This window comes from Camelus dromedarius, chromosome 18 (genome assembly GCF_036321535.1).
Source record: "Camelus dromedarius isolate mCamDro1 chromosome 18, mCamDro1.pat, whole genome shotgun sequence".
Classification (NCBI taxonomy): Eukaryota; Metazoa; Chordata; class Mammalia; order Artiodactyla; family Camelidae; genus Camelus; species Camelus dromedarius.
The window spans coordinates 320,455-342,239 of record NC_087453.1 but is presented as its reverse complement, the minus strand read 5'-3'; the positions used below and the strand labels follow the sequence as shown (position 1 = coordinate 342,239).

At 61.6% G+C, this 21,785-nt stretch overlaps 1 protein-coding gene across 2 annotated transcripts in view; it reads right to left on the bottom strand.

The window, feature by feature from the left end:
- Positions 1 to 1,912, bottom strand: part of ZBTB46 (zinc finger and BTB domain containing 46) — a 52,759-nt gene extending 50,847 nt beyond the window's left edge. For both annotated transcript variants that reach the window (XM_031433401.2, XM_031433402.2), the window contains exon 1: positions 1,721 to 1,912. The gene's annotated coding sequence lies outside the window, so the exon portion shown is untranslated. The remainder of the gene's footprint in view (positions 1 to 1,720) is intronic.
- Between the last annotated feature and the right edge of the window lie 19,873 nt (positions 1,913 to 21,785).

Here is a 21,785-nt window from a genome sequence, read left to right as displayed (position 1 = left end):
CAGGAAAGGATGAATTTTTGGTTTATCCTAAGGTAAGTACTTTCCACCACTTCCTAAAGAGAACTCTCGCAACAACACGCCCCCAAACATGCACACCTTCTTCCCTTCAGTAAAGGGAATGAAAATAATTATCAAGAGGGCACACTGTCTAAGTTCCTACTTAAATCCAGTAACTTCTGCTTCAGATCACTCACTCCTTTCCGGAATAGCAAGGTGTCCAAAGTTTTCAATTCAAAATGTACCAAGTGGAAGGGTTCTACTATGAGAGAATTCTGTTGTCTACTTCATTATTCATGCGAAAAACCCTTCTAAAAATGTCCCTTTCGGGGAACAAACTATTTCCCACTCTCGGAGAGAGTGCCTTGCACAGGCAGCACACGGGCCAGCAACAGAGTGAATCCAGTCTGTTACCCAAAGGGGAAGTTAGCTTTGATAAGAAATCCAATATGAAAGATTCTACAACAGATACAATTAAAGCGCACACTAGGGCTCCGCACAGGTGTCTGCGCCCAGCCGTTTCGCTAAACGTGTGGCCTAATTAGCATTTCTGTACACAATGCTGATAACGATCTTGCCTCTGTAATCCGCGACAAATACGTCGCTGAGATTGTAGCTCGGAAAGCGTGAAGAAATTCGCTGAGAATCTCAGTCAAACTTTCTTTTGTTTGTATTTCCTCGGTGTCAGAAAATACCAGCCCTTCACCCATTTGGTTTGCACCCAGGCTCCTCGGTCCAGCCCTATTGTGCGTGGTCCGTTAAGCCCGTAAGTCATAAATTTGTTAGCAGAGCTGGAGGGACCCCAACTAGCCAGAATCCTCGTCCTGGTGCAGAAATCCCCCATTTGCCATCGGGATTGAGTTGTCAGACAGGGACTCGCGCTACCCTGTGAAACTGACATGTCTATTTACAGAGAAACAAAGACGCGGCTCGCGGCGGACCCTGCTCTCTCCGCGCGCCCCGTCCGCTCCGCGCGCCCCTCGCCGCTCTGCGCGCCCCGTCCCCTCCGCGCTCCTCTAGCCGCCCGGCCTTGAGGACCCCGCGCCCGGTTCAACCAGTAATTAAAATGGAGACGAGGCTGGTGCCTGGCTTTAGGGGTAGACAATGACCCCCAAGGCCCGGCGGGGCGCGGGGACCCGCCGCGCCCACCTCCCGCAGTTCCGACTCTTGGCAAACTCGGCGCGGGCGGCTCCGGGTGCGGCTCGGCGGCGCGGGAGGGGGGCAAGCAGGGCGGCACGGGCGGGGGGCGCCAGGACGCCCCCGGGCTGCCTCCTGGGGACGGCGTTGACGCAGCAGAAATTACCAGCTGGAAAATTCCCCTTTCGGAGGTGACGGGGGAGGAACCGCGGCGGCGGCGGCGGCAGGAGGCGCCGAGGGATAGGGGGCGCGGGGCAGCCCCGTCGCCGCCTCCGCCTCCGCGCTCAGCCCCGCGGGGACCCCGCGTCTCCCTCGCCCGCCCCGCCCAGCCGCGCCACCCAAGCACGGGTACCGGCGGGGGCCAGGCCGGGGTCGCTATCGCCACCCCGGGAGCCGCAGCCGGGCGCGCCGATCGCCGCCGGGAGGGCGCCCCCGCGGGGCGGGGCGCGGCGGGGCGCGCGGGGCGGGCGGCGGGGGCGCGCCCCGGCTCGGAGTGGCCCCGGCCAGGAGCGGCCCGGCCGGCTCGAGCCCCGGCCCCACTGCGATGCGCCAGCCCGGCCGCGGACAATGAGCCGGCGCCGCTTACCTGTGACCCCATGGGGCGCGGGCGCGGGCGGGCGCCGCGGCCGCCAGACCAGCGCCGGTGATCGCCGCGGCCGCAGGGCGAGCGCTGCGTCCGGGCGGGTCCGAGCTGCGCGCTCGCCTCGGTTGCTGTGTCCGTCTGTCCGTCCGTCCGTCCGTCCGTCAGGCCGGCGCGCGCCCCCGCGCCGCTCCAACCCCCCGGCCCCCGCCGCCCGCGCGCGCGCCCCGCCGGCGGACCCTGACCCCGCCCCCCGGCGCGCGCCCGGCCGCTGCTGATTGGCCCGCGCACTGGCCCCGGCCCCCGGCCACCGCCCCGGGCCCCGCCCCGCCGGCCCGGCCGCTGCCCCGCCCCTCGGTCGGCCGGCTCCGCTCGCGGGGTGGAGGGGGCCGCGGCGGGGGTCGGTTCGCCTCCGCCCCCCCGTGGGCGGCCGGACAGCGGAAGTGCGGGCTAGAGCTCGCTGGGCATTGTGGGAAGCCCCTCCGCGGGGCTGGCGGGGGGCGGGGGCGGCGCGGCGTGGGGTCTCTGGGCGCCGGTGCCCCTTCCCACCGGGACCCAGCCCCCGGGAGACCACCCGATGGGAGATGCGGGTCGAGGCGAGGGCACCGCAACGCCTGCCTGGACTGCGCACCCTGGCTTGCCAGCGCGGCTGTTCCTCTGGGACGCGAGGGTCCCGGGACCACAGGCCGTCCCCGCACCCCGACGCGCAGTCGCGCCGCGCGCCTCTCGCAAACTTCGCGCCTTCCCCGCCGGTTATGCAGGCAGCGCGCTGTGCAACCAACAAGCGCTCCCACGGCGCCCAGGGGCCCGGGGCCGCGCTGTCGAGGGACCTCAGCGCGCCCAGGGAGAAGTGCACCTCGGGGCGCGGGCCACGGGATAGTGCCTGGCACTGGGCTTGGGTTTGGCCAACTTAGGAGAACCGGCGGCAGCGCTCGTCGGTCCTTCCCGCTGCATCGTTTGTCCGCTGTGGGTGAGGGTTCCCGCGAAGGAGCGGGAAGCTAGCGGTCTGGGCCTTGCCCCGCTTCTCCCGCAAGCGATCTCGAATCCTGCTGCCCGAGATGGGCCCTGCCCGTCCCTTCTTGCCCCTGCTTTCCTCGAGTCCTCGGGGCGGGCAGAATAGGAAGATGGGAAGCTGGCCCCGCATTCCTGGCTGGCCTGTGCGGGGGCAAAGGCCACCTCGCTTCCTCTCCCGGGCGCGACGGTGGGAAGGGAGGTGAGCCTGTGGCTGGCTAGCCGCGCAGGGGAGTCGAGCACGAGCGGGCCATCCAATGGGGAGGCGCCGCGGACCGTCTGCGCCCTACCTCCCTGCGGGCCCAGCGCCGCGGAATTCCTCGGGAGGTGGGAGGCGGCGGGCATTACGGACGCTTTCTCAGGATGTGTGAGGAGGCATTCACTGGGCTGCAGTGGGAGTGCAGGCTAGGGGGGTGGGGGAATTCTCCTTGAGTGAACGAGGGCGGCCGCGGTCTGGCAGCCAGCGATGAAAGGCTGGGACACTCCCTCACTGCAGCCGGCGCCTAGAAATGGCTGTGCAGACACCCTCACCCTACTCCCTTACCGCTGCCTGGGCCAGCATCGCCGGCTCAGGAGCCCCCTCCCAAGCCTTTCCTCTGGAGGACCCTCTCTGTCACACCTCCCTGGTCTGGAACCACAGGCCCCATTCTCCTTGGCCCTGGCAGGTGGGGGCTGGGCACAGCCACCCTCAGTAGTGGCTGCCTCTAGCCCTCCAGGAGGGTTTTACAGGTCACTCTGTTTTCCCTTGAAGGGGACAGAGGATGCTCCCTACAGGAGTCCCCCCACACACAGACCTAGGCAGACCACTCCTCTGATGGCTACCCTCCCCCCTCAGAGACTGCCCCCATCTCCCCCAAGGTGGTTCAACCCCAGACACTCTCCAAGGAGAACAGCACTGCTAGGAAGCCATGTCCATCGTCTGTGCGGGAACAGAGATCTGCTAAGACTGCCTTGGTGGAGTACCCAGTGGTGCTCACTCGTTGCTCATGAGGCCTGCCCATGAGAACATAGCCTTCGTTTCACCGGTACCAGGGCCCACCCCACCTGCTAGCCTCAGGCTTCTGGTCTTGGTAGAAAGCCTTGCTGAGGTCTGGGGTGAGTCCCTGGGGCCCTGGGACTCTCCCCACATTCCCCCACCCTGCATGATGATGAATCCAACACCTGCTTCCCCAGCAGCCCTGCCAGTGACCGGGGACTGAGACGCCCATCTTTTCTGCTCCAAGAACCAACAGAAGGGCAAGCAGCCTGAAGATGAAGCTGATTGACCAGAAGGGCAGAACCAAGAACCATCTCAGAGAGCCCTGATCAAGCCGAGCCTGAAACTGAAGGCCACCCACCTCCAGAGAGTGATGGTTCTGGGAGCTAATAGTCCCCTGTCAGAAAGAAAGAAAAGGAAGAAGGAAGGAAGAAAGAGAACAGAAGGAAAGAAAAGAAGAAAGAAAGGAGCCAGCAGCAGCAGCAGCTGTGGCCTCTCAGCAGAGCCCAGAGAAGAGGAGGATCATGCAGCTGGACTCCCTGGAGCCAGCTCGGGGCGTCTGCTGTGATGGGGAGATGTTGGCCGCACAGACCCAGGGGCCCCACGTTCATCGGTGCCCAGGGTTGGACTCACAGCGGGCAGACGCCAGGCTAGGTCAAAAGCCTTCACTGTTGCTGGGGTCTTCCGGACCCTGGTGCTGGGACATGCCCTGCACCTCAGCCCTGAGGCCTGGCACAGACACCAGGAGGGATCTGCCGCCTGACAACCTTTAGCGGGTCCTTCGCTGTCTATAGAAGGGTGGCCTCCGTGTGGACAGCTCTGCCCCAGAGGTGGCTCTGGGAATAGGAGAGGACCAACAGTATGGGGTCGGCCTCAGTGATACTCTGACCAGGGCACCCAGTGTCCAGAGCCAGTGAAGCCAGCAGAGGGATGTCTGGGAGGGCCTGGGGAGTAAGGTTCCTGAGATGGCCCATGAACCAGCTGTGGTCCCTGCCCTTGCTGCGCTGGTGGACAAGACAGGTGAACCACGAATGGTCAGGGTTCTGCGCTGGTCCTTGTGGTGGTGGTTCTGGAATTCACCCCCAGCCACGTGTGTGAGCATGTCTGAAGCCTGCCCAAGAGGCACCTTGAGGCCATGAGGGGCTGGGGGCCTGGAGAGTGAGCTGCCCTGAAGCCAGGACTGGGGACTTGGGGGCCAAGGTGCAGAAGCTTTCCAGGCCCACAGAGGCACTTGCTGATGGCCGGCCTTCTGGGCACACTGCCCCTGCTCCCACTTACAGATGCCTTGAAGGGCATTCTCAGTTCAGAGAGCTGCGTGGTTAACAGGGCCCCCCAAAAGTCCTTGCATAGCCCCTGCACCATGTGCTCAGCCAGCCCTCCACCTGCCCTCCACCCTCACTGTGTGGCTTCAGGGGCAGAGTTGCTGGAGGGGATGCTCTGATACCAAGAGACCAGGGGACACCCCCCCCCCCTTCAGGCCCCAGTCTTCTCCTATGAGGCTGAGCCCAGGAGGAGCTTTGGAAAGAAGATGAGAGGGACAACAAGCATCCCTTTGCATCTTCCTTCCCCGTGTCCCCGTGGGTAACCCCCTTACCAGGGCCCTCTCCACCCCCCCTCCTTCCTCCAAGGCCACGTTTCCCCATCTACCCCAGCGGGTTCTCCAGGGCTGTCTTCCTGGCAATCACTGGTCAGGAGACCTGCCTGTTTATCCTCCAGCCAGTGGTGTTGCTCAGCCGTCCCCATGGCAACAGCCCTGGGAGTCCTGCCCCTCCCAGGAAACTGCCCAGAACCTGTCCCTGCCCTTTCCAAGCCCCTGCTGGAAGCACGGGGAGGGAGAGAGGCCGAGGGCAGGGCGGGAGATCCAGGCCTGAGGATGTCTGGGCTGCGCAGCAAGAACTGACCTCTGCTCGTCACCCTGGGCCCCGCAGATGGACCGGAGGCCACCCCGGGCTGCAGCAGAGCCCCACCCGAGGGCTGGGGGGCCGCCTCCCTGAGACTGGAGCCAGGCAGGGCCTCCTCCCAAGACTGGCTCGGCCATGTCCGGTGCCAGCTGGCCCTGCCCTCCTGCTGGGCCTCCCCGAGACCTCCCTCCAGAGCCAGAGGCTACCTGCCAACCCCACGGCTGCCCCACCCCAACTGTCCTCCGGGCCTGCACCCCTGCCAAGCCCCACTGCTGCTCCAGCTGCCACCGCCAACTGTCGCCCCGTTCCATTCCAAGTGCTCACCCCCAACCGTCCTTCCAAAATGCCACTGCCAACTGCCAGCCCCCTTCCTTCCTGAGCCCCAGCTCCCAGCTGCATCCCCTAAACCCTGCACCAGGGCTCTGCATTCCAGACCCTCTCTCCAGACGAGAGGCTGGGCCACACCTGCCATGTGCCCGGGAAGGGCTGGTGTCAGAGGGCAGGGCAGAAGGCTGGAGGAGGAGCCGGGGGCTGAGGGCTTGGAGGATGGGGCAGAAGCCGGGGAGGAAGCAGAGGGCAGAGCCACCGTCCTGCCAGCTGCAAGGCCAGGCTGCCAGCACAGGGTGGGGAGGGAGGCCAGGTCCAGCCTAGGCAGGCCCGGGGTTGAGGGGCTGTGGGCGGAGCTGGGGCCTGTTCCTGGGGGTCTGTGAACAGCTTGGCCTGACCACCTACCTTGGCCTGTCCTGGCCACTTTGCCACCCTCCCCACCAGGCCTCTCTCGGGGCCACCAGCCTTCCCCAGCCCCAGGCAGGCCGGCCCTCGGGCCTCCACTGTCTGAGGCCAGTCTAAGCTCAGAGGGTGGCACTGAGCTCCCTCACTGGGCCAGCCAGGTCCTTTATCTTCTCACCCTGCAGTGAGAAGGGCCCTCTGGTGGTCCCAGACTTCACCTTGCCACCCCCTCTTCCTTCCTGAGTCCCCCTTTCCCTGTTCACCCTGTGGTCCTTGTGGAGGCTTCATCTGAAGATGCTCCCCTCCTCCCCGCCCCCACCCTGCGTCTGGTCTCCACAGCCTCGGCTTCCCCGGAGCGCACAGCAGGCACCCTATTCAACTGGCACCTCATCTGGCCCTGGGAGGAAAGGGGAGCCAGGGCCCGGCTGAGCCAGGAGGCAATACTGCCTGCCGCAGGTGTGGGCCTGGGGCTGTAATTCCATCTCAGGCGGGCTCTGGAAACTGGGAGGCCACAGGGGACCAGGCAGTCAGCACTGAAGCAGGGCAGGGGGGCTGGGGGCCTCCGTCCCCGCTGGGGGAGTGCAGCTGCTCCCCAGGGCAACGGCTGCCACGGCTCTCGTTGCAGGAGCTGGTGATTGCTGCAGATAGTCACAGCAGGGAAGGGGACACCAGGCTCTCCCCAGCATCCTGCCAGGTCAGGATGCGAATGCGGGCACTGGAGGCTATGTCACCAGAGCCTGATCGAGCACCGTCCTGGGAGGAAAGGGGGACGGGCACATTCCCTGAGTCCCTCCTCTGTGCAGGAGTCTCCCAACATGGCGTGGCCCGGTGGGGCAGGGCTTGCCCAGGGTTACCTGGCCCACTTATTGTGCTAGGGGATGGGAGGAGGAGGAGGAAACAGAGGTGATGGGGGGGGGCTCTGTCCTGCAAGGTCCAGGCCCTGCCCCCACCAGAGAAGGGTTTTCGGGGTCCCCTAGGCGGGCTTGGAGGGGCCTGGGCTGTGTAACCCTGCCTGCTGCCTTGACTCAGCCATGCACCATCCGCTCGCTCACCCCACAGCTCTCATGGAGCATATGGAACCTGCCACATGCCAGGATGGCCTCAGTCTGGAAAGCAAGACAAAATTCCTCATATTCTGGGACAGAGCCAGCGATGAACAGGTCAGCCAGGAGACCAACTAGAGCCTCCCAATGGCAAAATGGACCCGAGAAGATGGCTCCACGGAGAAAGGACTGACACCAGGGCCAAGGCAGGGAAGACACAGGGCAAGTGTGTAGCAGTGCTGGTGGAATGGGGCAGGACACAGGACACGGGAGCTGATGGCCAGAGCTGGGACCACCTGAGCATCACAGTAACATTATGCTGGATGTGACACAAAGTATGAAGCTGTCCCCACGAGGGCGTGCCCACATGAACGCCCAACAGGAGGACTCCAAGGGGCACCCTCCAGGAGGTGGAGGGGAACCCCACACACATCCTGAGTGTGGGCACCCCTGAATAAGAAAGCGAAAAGGGAAAGGGAGGGGCTTTACCGTGGAGGAAACTGGCAGGCAGCACCCTCTCCAGTGACCAAGTGAGCGTCACCAGGGACATCACGGGACGTCAGTCCCCTGGTGGGATGTGACGGAGAAGGGCACCTCTCCTCTGCTCGTTCTTCCCCAAATTCATGACCCAGGTCTAATTGTGAGAAAACACATCAGACAAACCCAGACGGAGGGACATTCTGCAAACACCTGACCGGTTCCCCTCGAAACTGCTGAGGCCATGAAACAAGGGACATCTGAGGAATGGTCCCAGCCCAGGAGTCTGAGGAGACGGGCCGACTCTGCGATGGGGTGCCCCAGGCTGGGTCCTGGAGTGGGAGAGGGACACGGGTGGAAAAACTGGTGAAATCCAAACAGGGTCTGGGCTGCACTTGAGAAAGCTGCCTCGGTGATTTCTCACTGATAACTTAGGGGGGCCTGAGCTGAGTGAGGGGCACACAGGGGCTCTCAGGACTTCCAAGTGTCCCCACCTCTCCAGATACCTAAAACCCTTCCAAAATAAAAGGACCCAACCAATCAGTGGAACAAACCTCCTCCCTCCGGATGAGGGCTCAGTCCTGGTTCTCACTTCCGAAGGAGTGGCCTCAGGCACTCCCCTCTCCTGCTCACTGAGGTATCCAGTGTCTCCTAGGCAGGGGTCAGGGCAGAGCCCCACCCTCAGGACGCTTGGGCCCTGGGGGGTCCGACAAGCCGTGCCTGGAGGGCCACCCTGGTCCTGGCTTCAGCTTGGTCTCCTTCTCCAGCCAGCCTCAATCTCAGACCCCTACTAGTCCACCAGCACTCTCCCCACCTCAGCTGAGGGTGGGGACACTAGGGTCCATTCTCTGGGACCCATTCTTCAGGTCCCCATTAAGAGGGAGCAAGATGACCTCCACCCCTGCCCAGGTGAGGTCAGCCTCTAATGGATCCTCCCCCATCCCCACACAGCTCGATAGTGAAGCCAGCCCCACCCCAGCTGGTGACGCTCCTTCCTGGGAGGCCCCACACAGCTCAGCCTGCAGGTCAGCCCAGCCTGGGGGAGAGGGAGCATCTGAGACAAAGCAGAATAAGCCTCTCCTGCCACTGCTGGTGCCTGGGGCACCCCCGGACTGCTCAGCCTGCTCATATGGCCTCTGCCCCGTCCCTTACCACCCCCGCCCCCAGACGCATACCTGCTTTGGAAGAGACTGCTGGTGAGGGGGCACCATGCCCACCCTCAACTTCACCCAACACCAGCTTCACAGGCGGGGCCTAGATGCAGCAGCTCTTCCCGCCCCAGGGCCTTTGCACCTGCTGATCCCTAAACCTGGAAAGCCTTTCCTGCTCCTACCACCTGGTGGTTCTCAGCCACCCCTGAGGACTCACTCCCAACCCTGACCGCCCTGCTGCCAAGACAGCTGCCCATGCTTGCTCGGGGAGGGGGCCCACCCAGATGGGGCCCTGCTTTGGCCTAATGCCTGCCCCTCTGGAGGGTCTTTCACCCTCTCCCTGTGCTCCACGAAGGGGGGGGCCACATCAGACTCCTTTTTGTGTCCTGAGTCCTGAGGGACCAGCCTGGACAGAACTGGGACCACCCCCAGATGTGTGATTTCAGATGGGTCACTTGCTTCCCTGAGCCGCAGTCTGCACCTGAAGAACCTACCTGACCAGCAAAGTGAACAAAAAACCAGCCCCAGAAGAAGCTGCCTTTCTCATCAGCACCGTTACTTAACAGTCACCAGGGCGAAGCAGCTACGATAAAGGGGCCCCGCCAGCGGGGCTGCTGAAGCCAGCTCCTTGGGTGTCCCATGGGCCCTCCTTCCTCTGGGGTCTGGGCTGAGTTGTCCCAGGGTGCGGCTAGGAGCCGCAGGCAGAGCTGGCAGACTCTGGGAAGGGGCTGTGTTGGAGGAAAGATCTCTGCACGCTGGGGAGCTGGGCAGCTTCTCATGGTCGCCTGGTCCAGTGTGAGAGAGAGCTGGGGGCAGGTATCCCTCCACTGGGCCCTCACCCCCACACACGCAGGATAGGTTCAGAGGGAAAACTCTGGGGAGGGATCTGGAGGGGGCTTGGGGCCTTGGCCAAGGCCTTGAAAGAAGAGGATGACCCTGCCTGGGGTGGAGCTTCTGGAAAGAGCCGGAAGGAGCAGCCATCCCACCTGGTTTGAATGCCACAGCCCCAGAGCTGGCCGGGGTCCGGGCAGCTCCGAGCCCCTCTCCCTGTAGTCACGCGGGAGGCTCTGTCATGCAGGAGTGGTCTTGCTGCCACGGGCTGCGTGGGGCTCCAGTCCCTCCTCCCACAGGGGGTCCCGGTGCCGGGGTGGTTTACAAAACCAGAGCCTGGAGGCCTTATCAGACCACAGGTTTTCCTGAGGAAGGAAGGGTGGGTGTGGGCCTCCGGGATGGGGCGCCTCCTCTGGGCGCGCCGGGCCTGGCCGAGGGCACATGGGCGCTGCCCTCCTGGGGGGAGGATAGCCTCTCCCTCGGACACCCTACCCTAAGCCCCAGCCCCGCCAAGGACAATCACAAGGAGGGAGAGGCCCAGGCCAGGGCTCAAGTTTCAGGAACTCTAGGTGCACACGGGAAATTACAGGCAGATTCTAGCCTTTCTGGGAGTGTGCGCAGTGCCCCTGTCAGATTCTCGGAGGGGCCATTCACCCCGCAGCTCCACTCCTGGGGGGCCCAGTGGAAATACGGACTCACCAAAAACCATGTACCAGAACATCCAAAGCCACCCTCCTTGTACTAACCCCAAACTGGAAAAACCCAACGGCCACCAGCGCCAGGGCATGAAGTGAGGTGCAGCCTGTTACACAGGGGACACTGGGCAGCCGTGAGGATGGCCCCCCGTGACTCCCAGAACCACTGCAGACTCGCTCCCATGACAGGCCACCTTCAGAGACAGGTGGGATGGCGGGCCGACAGGATCCAACGTGACGGCCTTTGGAACGTGGGCCCAAGGGGCCTCTGGGCAGTGTCCTGTTCTCTTGTTCCAGGTGCAGTGACAAGATGCACTCAGTTTATGGAAATTCATTAAATACACACTCAAGGTATGTGCACTTCTCAGTCTGCGTGTGGTTCTTCAATAAAAAGCTATACAAAACCCCCAAATCCTCCACTGACCCCTCCCTGAGGAAAGATGGTTCCCCAGGTTGTCTATCCTCGCCCCTCCGGACCCGTGTGGCTCCCTGCCCGGGGCCTCCAGGGAAGGCCCCGGGACCCTTTGCTGGGGGGCAGGGAGGGCAGCAGACCGGACGGCAGCCCTGGGGGATGTGCTGGTGGAGGCCCTGGGGCCCCTCCCACTCTGGGGACTGAGACTCAGGCCAGGCGACTGCCCAGGGCCTTCTCTGTCTTTCTCAAGAGTAGGGCCCAGAGGAGCCAGGCAGGGTGCGGGTCCCTGAAGCCTCACAGGTGGGGCCAAAGGGATATGGGGTCTGCCCTGCTGGAGCCGGGCTGGCTGGCCTTGGAGTGCTGGCGAGGGCCTGGGGGACAGCCCGCTGCCTGCTGGGCTGGGGGTGTCTCCCTCCTCCTCCCTCCCCTGCAGGGGCCTCTACCCCTTCCGCTGCCAGAGGCTAGGGGCTATTTTTAACTCACTGAGCTGCTCCTGCTGAAGGTGGACAGAGCCCTGGGAGGAAGGGGGGCAAGAGAGAAGGCCTGACAGCTGCCTTCCTGCCCCCACCTCTCCCAGGGTCCAGGCTTTCTCGGGGGACTGGCCATTCTTGATCTTAGAGAGGAACCAGCACAGCACCCCACAAGTATATACATACATGAAGGCCACACAGATACCCCAAGATTCAGCCACACGCCTGGGAGTCAGACTCACACGCACGCACGCACGCATGCACACATGCACACACACACATACATGCATGTCCAGGGACCTGCTTAGAAACATACCAGATGCACTGAGACCTGGGAGACAAACCCAGACTCACGGCGATGGCCAGTCAGCCCCATCCCACCTGGACACATGAACACAAGCACGCTGTAGGGCAGAGAGGACCCCGGGGCACACTCATAGATCGTGTGGGGGAGGGGCCTGCAGGTTGGGGGCACTCTGCCCCTCTGCCCCTGCCGCCAAGTTCCAGTCCAGTTTCCCTGCAGCTGGCTGGGGCCTGAGCTCCTGGAGGCTCTCAGCACCTTCCCTCCAGAGATTCCCCACCGTGGCCTCATTCGCCCCCAGATGAGGGGCAGGATTGTGGCAGGAGCCGCCTAGCTTCGCCCCCACATTCCACCCACGCTTTCTCAGGACCGGAAACCGGAGAGAGGGATGGGGGAGGCGGCCCACGGAGCTGTGGCCTCAGAGCACGCTCAGCCCCTTCCCTTCCTTTGCCCTGCTCCCCACTTCCCCTCTCCTCCCCCGCCTTTGTTCCCTGGAGCAGCTCCTCACCACCCCAGCAAGGAACTGGAGTCTGTCCTGGAAAAGCCCAGGTGCTGAGCTGGGGCCTCTGTCTCCTGCATCTGGGTCTAGGGGGAGGAGGGAGCTGAGAGTGACAGATGGGGCTCAGACCCATGGGGCGGGGGCGGGCCGGCAGTCTTCCAACTCCCCTCCACCCCACACCCCCACCTCTGCCCCTGGAGGCCCCAGAGGGATGGAGGAGGGCGGAGAGCCGGCCTGGAGGACAGGACATCCTCTTGGCAGGACACAGGACGCCAGGCCGGAGGTTCCCAGCCCCAGTCAAGGCCACAGGGGGGAAAAGGTCACTGGGGCCTGGGGCTCACCAGCTCCAAGATGGGCCGGTGCACTGGTAGCTGGTCCAAGCTGCTTCAAGCAGTGACTTCGGAGAGGACAGTGGAGCCAGCCCCGATGAAACACCCCAGTCCCTGACCCCCTCCACCCCACATGGCACCAGCCCCAGGGACCCCCTCTCAGGGAGCTCCACACCCGGACCCCCTCCACCCCACATGGCACCAGCCCCAGGGCCCCCCTCTCAGGGAGCTCCACACCCTGACCCCCTCCACCCCACATGGCACCAGCCCCGGGGCCCCCTCTCGGGGAGCTCCACAGAGCACGGAAACCAGCAGGCCGGGGGTCACTGTCACTTGCACCATGGGGAGCCACCAGCCCACGGGTTTGCCTTCACCTCCCACTCAGGAGCCCCCTCCCCCAGGTGACTCCGGGGGCCACTGCCCTAGAGAACAGACCTCAGACTGGCCCTGGCGTGCCCTTGCCCAGGACCGGACGCCTAGGGGCAGTCCCTCTGGGGCAAAGGCTTCGGGGACCCCTTGCTCCTGCACGTCTTCCTGCGGCGGGCAGCAGCAGAGCCTGGCCTTTCCTGAGCTGGCACTGTTGGCCCAGACTGGCTGGGAGTTTTGCTCACTGGCCTGGGAGGTGAGGATCCCAAGAGGTCACCACATCCAAGCTGCCCGATCTAGGGTGCCCCCTGGGCTGTGCCTGTTGCCAGTGGTGAGTCCAGACCAGTGCACTCTGCCTGCTGGGGAGGTCAGGCCTGTCCCACCCCTCCTCCCACACCAGTCTCCTGGCTTCACCCTGACGCCCAACACTGGTGCTGACTGGTCATTCAACGAAGCTTCTGCCAGTCTGTTCTGGTTACCTGAGTGGGAAACAATGTCTCATTTAAAAACAGTCTATAGGAATGAGTTTCCTCAACCCTCCTGCACTGTTGGTGGGAGTACAGATTGGCACAGCCACTGCGGAGGACAGTATGGGGGTTCCTTAAAAAACTAAAAGTAGACTTACCATGTGATCCAGCAATCCCACTCCTGGGCATATAGCCAGAGAAAAATAAAATTCAAAAAGACCCCAATGTTCATAGCAGCACTATTTACAATAGCCAAAACATGGAAACAGCCCAAATGTCTGTCAAGAGATGACTGGATAAAGAAGATGTGATACGTATACATAGTGAAATACTACTCAGCCATAAAAAATAAAATAATGCCATTTGCAGCAACATGGATGGACCTGGAGGTCATCATTCTAAGTGAAGTAAGCCCGAAAGAGAAAGAAAATTGCCATATTATATCACTTACATGTGGCACCTTTAAAAAAAGGACACAAGTGAACTATTTATTATTTATAGCTTAGATGAGTGATTTCCTGAATATGTGTAAGCACATTTGACTGTCCGTTATGACTGGATTACTGTATTCCGTTGATTTTTATTTTGTGTTTGGCTGTATTCCTTTGATACTATGTAAGTTGGGGGGGGGTCTAGCTCAGGGGTAGAGTGCGTGCTTAGCATGCATGAGGTCCTGGGTTCAAGCTCCAGTCCCTCCTCTAAAAATAAATAAATAAACCTAATTACCCACCCCACCCCCAAAAAAGTTTATTAAAAAAAAAGAAGCTAAAGCTCTAAACTGTTCTGAGAAACAATGATCAGTACAATATGTAAACTAAAAAAATACGTGCAGTATATTGTGTATATGTATTTACATCCAATATATTGTATATGTGCAGTTAAATTGTAAAAATAAAACTGAAAAGTGAAAATAACAAAAAACAAAAAAAGAAATGAGTTTTCTCAACACACAGCTCGAGTCTGCATCTGCCTCTATTTACCTGACTTAAAATCACCAAAGGGGCTTTAAGCACAGAGTTGCCACGTGACCCAAGAGAAATGTCACCTCTGCCGAGAAGCCAGCACCAAAACCCAGCCCTGTCTCCTTCCCCATCACCTTCCCTCCTTCCGTTTTCCTTGGTTCCACTCACAGTCTTTATCTCTTTTTAGAAACTAGGCTTTATTAGAGTACATTTTTTTTTGCTTTTTTGGGGGGGAGGTATTAGAGTATAATTTACATACGATGATATTCACCAATTTTAAGCAATTTGATGAGCCTTGACAAGCCTGTAATCATGTAACCACCCCACTAGCGTGGCGTCTGTGGCCACGGCCCGGCTCATGCACAGCTGGGCCATCTCACTAAGCCCTTCGCTCCAGGAACAGCCCTCCTTTCTCCCAGACACTCAGCTTTCCCCTCTCTTTGGCTTCCTTCTCGTCTGCTTTGATTTTATATCTTGTCCCAAAACTACTGGATGTCTGAGCATGTCCATCCTCTCCTGCCGTCTCCTTCTCCTTGCTAACACCCCAGCCACTGCTGTTTGCTGAGAAATCAACCCAGAGCATTGGCGCCACCAGAAAGCAGACCTAGAATGGACCCTTGACACTCCTGGGCTCCCTGTGTTTCTCCCGGGCCACTGGGCCCTGCCGGCTCCCACGCCTGGCCCTCCCTGCCTTCTGGAGCCTTCCTCCAGCATTAACCCCGCCCCGCCTCCAGCCCTTCCTCCTCGAAGCAGTGACCACTCTGAAATGCAAGCCTGAGTCTGGAACTCTCTTGCCAAGAATGTTTTAGTGGCTCCTGAGCAGTGGCTTCTTTTCCTGCTCCTGATCCTCTCCCCAGGGTCCTGCCCGATTGCCCCGACTCTCGGCCTCACTCCTGCACCCCTCCCAGGCTCCAGCCACACTGGCCTTGTTCTTATTCGCCTGAGATGCCAAGTTCCCTTCAGCCCCTGCGCCTCTCCCAGGCCAGGCACCTCACGCCACAGCCTCACTCACGACCAATTCTGAGCCACCCCTCTGGTCTCAGCTCCTGACACCCCTCCCCCAACCCCACCCCCTGGGTGTTCACCCCCTGAGAAGCCTTCCTTTAGGTTAAACCCTTACATGTGCCCAGCTAGCACCCTGGGGACCACACCACGCTCAGCCCTGTCCCCAGCCACTAGTCCTGCAGGCCCTCAAGGAATGGTTCCTGCCGGGAAGGGCCGGGGGGACTGGAGGGTGGGGTGGTTCAGCTCATCACCAGGCACAGAGAATGACTGAGGGAGAAAGAACCACCTTCATCCGGCCCTCCTGGTGTCCATGACAGGACCTCAGACCAGGCTCGGACAGCCGTCGTCAGCTGGGGTACGGGGAGCCTACCTGGGGTGCTGAGGGACCCGGGAGACTCCTGCCCTGTGCAGGTCCCTCAGGCATCACCTGGGACTTTCCGGGACTGTGCCACTGATTAAGACTTTGCTGGTGGGGCCGAGGCACTCGGGCATTTCCTGCCCAGCCTCACTCCCTGAGGCCCCAGCCCTGTGGCCCTGCTCCTTCCTCCCCCGCCTGGGGGCTTTCCACAGAGCCTGAGGCCCCGCTATTTTTAGCTGAAGGAGAGGGGCCAATTCTTGGCCCCACTGCTTCCCCTGAGGGAGCTGGGCAAAAGTGGGGTGGGGGCTGGCCGCCCCCCCCAGCCTGTTCGTTCCTCCCTGCCCCCTAACCTCCCACGCCAGGGTCCACCTGGGCAGCCCAGGTGGCTGGTGCATGAGGATGTCCGGGGCCTGGGCTGGAGCCCTGGGGTGAGGTGGACGCAGGGCCTGGGTGGGCTACCGCCCACTTCCTGTGGCCTCACCCCTGCATCAAAGGCCGCTCCGGGCCTGTGGTCACTCCCAGCTCCCACGCAGCCGGAGGGGCGGGGCCGGCGCAGGAACCCCTGGCAGCTGAGTCCTGCCCCCGGCAGCTTCAAAGCAGCAGGGTGGGCAGCCCTGCGGTTAGTGCAGATCCCGGGGGCAGGGTGGGGGACAGGAAGGGGGGATAACGGGGCTCTCTCCTCTGCTTCTTTGCCCTGCCCACCCCATGGCCTTCCTGGGTGGGCTCAGGACAAAGGCCCAGGCGCTTTCCTGGCCCTCAGATCCTGTCCTGGAGCGGGACTGCCTTGGTGGGGGGTGCCTTCGTGACTGCACCATGTGTGTGGGATCCAAGCGGGGTCACCCCACAGTGCAGCCCCCTAGAGAAGCCACAGGAATCAAAGTGGGGGCACCCTGGGGCCCCGGAGGTCCCTGGCTGCGGTGAGGCCGGGCGGACAAGCTTCCCTTTCTTCCCCGCCTTCTCCCTCCCTGCTCGCCCCACTTTTCTGCCTGAAGTGGGGGCAGCGGGGAGGGGAGGGGACAGGGGAAGAAGGGCTTGCCTGTCTGGGCCCGCCCTGGAGCGGCCCCTGCCCCCACCCACCGCAGAGGTGGGCTGGCCAGGCTGCAGTGGGCTTGACCTCACGCCAGCTCCCTGAAGACCAAGGACTGGCAGGGAAGTGGGGTGGGGGCGCCAGAGCCTCCAAGCAGCCGCCCCAGAGCTCAGCAGACGTGAGAACAGACAGTGCCTGTGAGCAAGCTGGGGGAGGAAACTTCCAGGGTCCCCTGGGGTCAGCTCCAGGACAGTTGCCATTTTTAATCTGCGCAAGAGACTTAGAAGGAGCCGCGAGGGCTGTAACCTAGATCCACTCAGAGCCGGCCCTGGAGGTGAGGCCCCAGAACAGTCCCCGCCCCAAGCTGTGTGCCCCCAAGGGCAGAGGGACCCTGGCCGACTTTGTCTTGTCCTGCCAGAGACCTGAGCTCACGGTGGCCCTCCCAGCCAAGGTCCAAGGTAGCCTTACAGGGTCTGCCTGCTCTGGGCTGGCTTGGCCCCACCCCCAGCCTCCAGGCCCTTACCTCCCTTCTCCTCCACTCTTGGGTGCGGGTAGAGGGGCCCCAATCTAGGGACCTGAAGGAGCCCCTCTCATGAGCCTGCAGCCCCAGTGCCTGGGCTGAAGCGAGAGCTAGCTTCAGTCCACCCATCAGGGCAGATGGGAGACCCATGCCCCAGGAAGGCTGGCCTGGGGGCTCTCTGTATCAGGCACGGGGTGTCCTGGAGGTGCCCTCTGGCTCCCCGGGTTCCCCACCCGGTCCAGTCCTCCTAGACCCTTTGTGCTGGCCCAGGCTGTCTCTCAGATCTGTGCCCCCCCCCTCAATTCTGAGACCCCCCACCCCCAACCCCCTAACTGCTTCTCCACTCTTGGGGTGCCTGCCTGGACCCAGGAGACTCAGGGTGCTGCACAGGGGTGCAGTGGGGGATTCCCAGTAATGCCCACCCTGCTGGTGCTAGGATGGGGATTCCCATCACCCTCCCATTCTCCAAGGGCCACTATGTGGGCTGCTGCTTTGCAGACACACCTCCCACCTTCCACAGGCCTCTCCACCCTGTGAAAAATGTTAAAAATGTGACCTGGGGGAACCAGGAAAGGTGACCTCTGTGCCCTGGTGCAATCAGAGCTCCAGAAGAGCAGAAGAGAGGCTATACCGGGAAACGCGGCCACCTGCCACCATTGCTGGTTTTTGGGGTCGCATGTCGAAAATTTGTAGCATCCAGAGAGCCTAAGACCTGGCTCTTACCATTGCCCCATTCTTCCCCTTCCCAGGGCTGGGACTGGCCCTCTGAGGCCCAGAGGTCCAGGCCTTAGTTTCCATCCAGCCACCACAAAGCCGGCTAGCTGGCACCAGGGTCCCACAGGTGAGGGGCCTCTAAGTGGCAGGGAGCGAAAAGCAGGACCAGATTGCTGACTGGCTCCTGGAGCCTGGCCTGGTCAGTGGGTCAGGATCAGTCAACACTCATTAAACTTATCCCCACACAGACTGACAAATACAAAAACACCAAGCTGCCTCACGCAACTCACAGGCCAACACAAGCTTTTGGAAAAGTAACCTGGCCACACCCAGGCACACTCTTAGGAACCTGATTTGCAGGGAAAGCACTGACCTGCAAGGGTCCTTGGACAAGTGTGCTTGTGGCAGCTAAGGCTGATGAGAAAGATCCAGAACCTGGGTATGCACCAGCTGAGGGGACACAGGGGCCACCCTAGTCAGGACAGCATGTTGTGCGCGTTCGTGGGCAAATACAGGAAGGTTGACATTGGCATCTCTGGGCACCAGAGCGAGCTCGACAAGGACAGTCATCCTCCCCACACTGTCCTCCTGGCTGCACTGAGACTACGTTACATTTTGAACAACAGAAGGAAGCCCCGCTTCACATCAAACTCTGTGCTGGGTGCCGCGGTGGTAGAGGGGCTCCCAGGCCGGAGTGACACTGGGCCCCCAATGTGTAGTGACCCTTCTGAGTCGGGTATGGGGCCCCAGGGACCACCCAGGAGCAGGGCTGTGGCCCACACAACGCCAGGGGGCACTGCGCATGCACTGGAGTCTGCATACATGGTGCAGACTGTGTCCCCCTCAGAGGCCTGAGCCCCAGCGAACTGGGCCCTCATCAGATTGGCCTGTAGGGCTCTGGACCCCGACCCAGACTTTCCCGTGATGGGGCCTCGTGTGTGGGGAGGCTGAGACCGACACTGCAGGAAGGCAGGAAGGAGGCGGCCGGTAGGGCATCATGCCCCCACAGCCCCACCACCCTTGAGGGGGCAGTTCTCTCTGATTCCAGATGTTCAGCAGCTGTCCCGGCCACTTCCGCCCCTTCTCTGACCCTGCATCCGCCAGGAAGCATCCCCTCCTGTCCTCGGGCTCCAAGCCACCCCCCACCTTCCCGGCACCCCATTTCCTGAGCAGAGGCGTTTCTGCAGACTCAGCTCCCCCTCCCGCGGGCCGCTTCAGCTTTCCCAAGGCCGGCTGGCTGGACACCCTCTACTAGGGGCTGGGACCTGGCCCCCGCCCGCCCCTCCAGCCTCTGGGACTGGTTTTCTCTCTCTCCCTCCCTTCCTTTTCTGAGGTTGGCAGCATAAATCAGGGCCTCCAGGGAAGCTGAGCAGAAGGGCCAGGAGGGAGCCTGCCTCAGTGGGGGAGGGTGGGAGCCCTGTGGGGCGAAGGCCAGAGGTCACAGAGCCCAGCAGGCTGGAGGGGGGCAGGGAATGCATGCTCAGTGTCTGCCTGTTGGACACTGGGAGTAGCCTCCTCTGTCTGAGAGCAGAGAACCAGGGACACAGCCCCACTTTCCCTGAGCAGACATGGTGGGGGGGGCACAAGAGGTCACTGCTGCTGCAGCTGGTCCAGTCTGAGGGGTTCTTCTGGTGAGGGGACAGCACGAGGAGGGCTCCCTTCCTGCCACATGCCTTCCCATCTCAACAGAGCTGCTGGTTCTGGGACACCCGTGCTCCCATGGGCTGGGGGCAGGACTAGGGGGTGCTCAGGGGCCGGCTAAACACAGGGTGAGGGCTCTGGGGGGCCAGCAGCTCCAGACTGCTGACCTCTGGCCCTCAGAATCCGGTCTCTAGCTGCCCCACACCGGCCCCCGCTTCCTGCTGTCCGGGGGGAGCCAAGGCAGGTGGGCCTGGCTGCAGGAAAGCCTCTGCTTCCAAACGTAAGTCTCAGAGCCAGCCGAGACAGACGGGAGACTGCCCCCAGGAGGGCGCCACTCCTCCAAGCCCCATCTTTCCTCGGGGGGTCAAAACAAAATGTGACGTGTCCAACATACTGTGTGGACAGTCCTGCAGGACACCCCACCATGTACCCCTGCGTCTGCCTGGGTTTCGGCTGAGGACCAACAGGGCCCTCTGCCCTGTTGCTGGGGGTCACTCCTGAGGACTCAGAAAATGAGCCTGGAGCCTCTGGGTCTGCACTCCCCTCCCCTGGACAGGATAAACAGCACCTGAGTTTATGAAAAGGTTCCTAAGAGGGTAAAAGCCCCCACCCTCCCCTCCCCCAAGGCTTCCATCTCTACCCCAAACCTCAGGGCCAGGGTGGACATTTCAGGAGGACAAGGACCACCAATCCCAGAGGGCAGCTCGGCCTATCCCTTGACTCCAGGTGTGGTACTTGTGGGCTCCCTCCCAGGGCAGTCCTCCCACTGCCCCTGCTGCCACCCAGGACCCAGGGAAGAGGGCAAGTGGTTGCAAGGCAGAAGGAACTGTAGGGGAACCCTTGCCCAGGTGGGCCAGTGGACCCTTGGTCCTCAGGACCTGAGCAATGAGTGAAGCAGTCCAAGCTAGAGTCAGAGCTGGATAATCAGGAAAACTTGGAATTCAGCTGGCCTGGGGAAGGGGTGCTGGGAGTAGGGCTGCCAGACTTAGCAAAAAACAACCAACACATCTATGAACAGGATATCCAGTTGGGGTTGAGTTTCAGATAAACAGTATTTTAATATGAGGAAGACGTTTCATGCAATACTTAGGACATACTCATCCTTAAAAAGTATGAGTTGTTTATTTGAAATTCAAATTAAACTGGGTGTTCTGTATTTTACCAAAAAACACGGGTAGGGGGATATTCAACCTTCTCCACTCACTCTGCTAATTGACCCCTCCTGCCCCCAAGCCCTAAGGACAGCAGCAGTCCTCAGCTCTGCTTTCCAAGCCTGGCAGGGCTGACTGGGACAGCAGTGGCCGCGACTCAGGTGCACAGGGCATGCCAGGCTCTGGAGCCCCCTACCCAGAGGGCTGGGGTCTCTGAAGCAGGCCTCTTGGGTTCTGAGGGCCTGGATGGCTTCTGTTTCGGGTCCAGGCAACAGTTGAATGAGCCCCTGGAACCTGGCTCTTCCCATGCTCCCCGCTAATAGACTCTAACCCTGCCCCCTCTGCTGGCAGGTGGACTGGCCCTCTCTGGTGCAGGAGAGAAAGGGGAACCCACCAGAGCCCTCCAGAAAAGAGGAAGGTACAGCTTGTGGGGTGGTTTGAAGGGGAGGAGGGCTCACCAGGGGCTGAAAATGAGGAACACTGGCTAGGCAGGACCCACCTGGGGAAGGCACCCATGGAAAGAGGATCTGGGACAGGCGGGGGTTTCCAGGCTGCACTCACCCCTTTCCTGGGAAGGATGGGGTGCAGGGGCAGGGGCCTAGGCAGTGGACAAACACTGCCTTCCTGCTCCAGCAGCCCCACCAGCTAGCCTTGGCTGCTCCCCTGCACTGGGAAGGCCGGACAGGAAACTGCTACTCATAGTGGGTGCCATTCTCCCGGACCCCCCCCCCCCCAGTCTTTGCAGATGCTCACACAGCCTGATCCCCGGGGTGCTTCTTCCTGCCTCTGCTCCCTCTCCTACAAGTGCAGGCACCTCAGGAGGTGGGACAGGGTCCCACAGCAAGCTGGTTCAGTGTGTGGGAAAGCATGCATTTTTCCCAGCAAGATCCCAGCCACTGCCCCAGAAGAGGTTAGGGCTGTTCGACTTCTGGCCTGTCTGTCCACCTTCAGAGTGGGATGCTGCTCAGGTGTGGGTAGAGGTGGGCTTGGGCATGGGTGGGAGGCTGGTGTGGCAGGGCCCCCAAGAGGAGGCAG